The sequence below is a fragment of the Ovis canadensis genome, chromosome 18 (genome assembly GCF_042477335.2).
Source record: "Ovis canadensis isolate MfBH-ARS-UI-01 breed Bighorn chromosome 18, ARS-UI_OviCan_v2, whole genome shotgun sequence".
Lineage (NCBI taxonomy): Eukaryota > Metazoa > Chordata > Mammalia > Artiodactyla > Bovidae > Ovis > Ovis canadensis.
In genome coordinates, this window is record NC_091262.1 from 39,073,217 (window position 1) to 39,076,021 (window position 2,805).

The following is a 2,805-nucleotide window of genomic DNA, read 5'->3' on the forward strand; positions in this document are numbered from 1 at the left end:
AAGGAAACATGATGGAGGAGATCCAAAGGGTCTTCTGCTTAAATATGATTCCTGGTACAAACCATATAGTGCTATCCTAGGGGTCTGCAAACAAGAGCTGTATCTCCACAAACAGGTCAGCTCCACGCTCCCAGTTCTTGGAAATTTGCATATCAAGAATCTCCTTTGAGAGATGAAAAGGGTTTTTAGACAAAATTATTTTAAAAACACAAGGCTCTCACAGGACCCAAAAGCACAAGCTCACAGCTTCTAACTAGGTTAGCTAAACAAGGACACTCCTTGGAGGGAACTGCTAGCACGGACTCTATTTTGGGCATTTCAGAGGAACACTGGTGATCATGACTTATACTGGATAGAGTGGCTATTTGGGGACATTTATTTTTGCTAAGATATTTGCTTGGGTGTTTTTATAAAGTACTGCAAATCTGAAAAGATAAAAACAATTTCCGTGGGAGCCTTTAGAAGAGGGTGGGAAGGAAGACAGTGATCATGATACTGTAGCATTTATGTTGCCACGACACTTTCTGATACATTCAATATCGTCTCTTTAGAGAGAAGTTATAAAAGAACTGAGGCAGAGATGACAGCATACACTTGGCGTGAAACAAACATTGTGAGCTGGTTGCCCCCGCTGGTTTCCCCACAACTTTCATTCCCCTCAAAAGGACAGGATAATAACCTGTCATGGGGGCAATGACTCTTTCTATTGGGAGGAACAGAAAACTTCCAGATGTTCAAGCTGGATTTAGAAAAGGCAGAGGAACCAGAGATCAATAACCAACACCCGTTGGGTCATTGAAAAAGCAAGAGAGTTCCAGAAAAACTTCTGCTTTATTGAACATGCCAAAGCCTTTAACTGTGTGGATCACAACAAACTGTGGAAAATTATTAGAGATGGGAATATCAGATGCCTCCTGAGAAATCTGTATGCAGGTCAAGAAGCAACAGTCAGAACCGGACATGGAACCACGAACTGGTTCAAATTGGAAAAGGAGTACGTCAAGGCTGTATATGGTCACCCCGCTTATTTAACTTCTATGCAGAGGACATCATGTGAAACACCAAGCTGGATGAAGCACAAGCTGGAATCAAGATCACTGGGAGAAATATCAATAACCTCAGATATGCAGATGACACCACCCTTCTGGCAGAAAGTGAGGAACTGAAGAGCCTCTTGATAAAAGTGAAAGAGGAGAGTGAAAAAGCTGGCTTAAAACTCAACATTCAAAAAACTAAGATCATGGCATCCAGTCACATCATTTCATGGCAAATAGATGTGGAAATAGATGTGGAAACAATGGAAACAGTGACAGATTTTATTTTCTTGGGCTTCAAAATCACTGCAGATGTTGAGTGCAGCCATGAAATTAAAAGATGCTTGCTCCTTGGAAGAAAAGCTATGACTAACCCTGACAGCATATTAAAAAGCAGAGACATTACTTTGCTGACAAAGGTCTGTCTAGTTAAAGCTGTGGTTTTTCCAGTGGTCATGTATGGACATGAGAGTTGGACCATAAAGAAAGCTGAGTGCTGAAGAACTGATGCTTTTGAACTGTGGTGTTGGAGAAGACTCTTGAGAGTCCCTTGGACTGCAAAGAGATCAAACCAGTCAATCCTGAAGGAAATCAACCTTGAATATTCATTGGAAGGACCAATGGTGAAGCTGAAGCTCCAATAATTTGGCCACCTGACTCAATGGAAAAGACCCTGATGCTGGGAAAGATTGAAGGCAAAAGGAGAAAGGGACAACAGAGGATGAGATAGTTGGATGGCATCACCAACTCAATGGACATGAGTTTGAGCAAGCTCTGGGAGTTGGTGATAGACAAGGAAGCCTGGCGTGCTGCAGTGCATGGGGTCACAAAAAGTCAGGCACGAATGAGCTACTGAACTAACCTGAACTGACTGGGAGGAAAAGGGTGTTGGGAATTGTGGATGCATTCAGGTTTGCAGGCAATGGCTGGGGGCAGGTGCCAGCCACCCTGACCATTGTCACGGTGCCACCTTTGCGTGCAGTCACTTTCACCCCTGCTTCTCAGAAACAGTAGGTCTCAGCAGCATCGGGCATCGACAGGGACATCCTGATTAGGCAGTCTGGGACGAAATAAGGTACATCGAGAGCCTTAGCCCTGCTATTACTAACATTACTATCTTTGGGAAATATTCCAAAATCATCCATGCATGGGTTCTCCTCCATTCAAGGAGAATCAGCTACTTTTTTTTTTTAATATACGAAGTAATTTCTAATGGACTGTCTGCATCAGAATCACTGCTGAAATTCAGTGATATTCAAACTTTGATGAAATAATCACAAGATAGGTAGGTGGATTGATAGATTGAATGAGAAATAGTTGGATAGATAGGAGATAGGAGATGAAAGAGGGAGAGAGAGAAATAAACAGATAACCCATATGAAAAATAGATGAACAATAGTGATTACCTGTGGATCGGGAAATTATGAACAATTTTATTTACTTTATGCCTATTTTCTAATCAACTCTGAATCACTGGCACCAACAGAAAAGTTATTAGAAGATATAATCAGTAATTATACCGAAAGATAGGTAATAAACATTAAAAAAATCAACCTGACTGTGGGACTTCCCTGGTGGTCCAATGGTTAAGACTCTGTACTTACAATGCAGGGGTTTGATCCCTGGTTGAGGAAGATCTCAGATGCCACATGGCATGGCCAAAAAATAAAAAATCAACCTGACTAGTAATACGAAAAAAAATACAAATTGAAACAATGACCTGATACATTTTTAAAAGATCATATTGGTGCATTTCTTTAATAATGAGGTC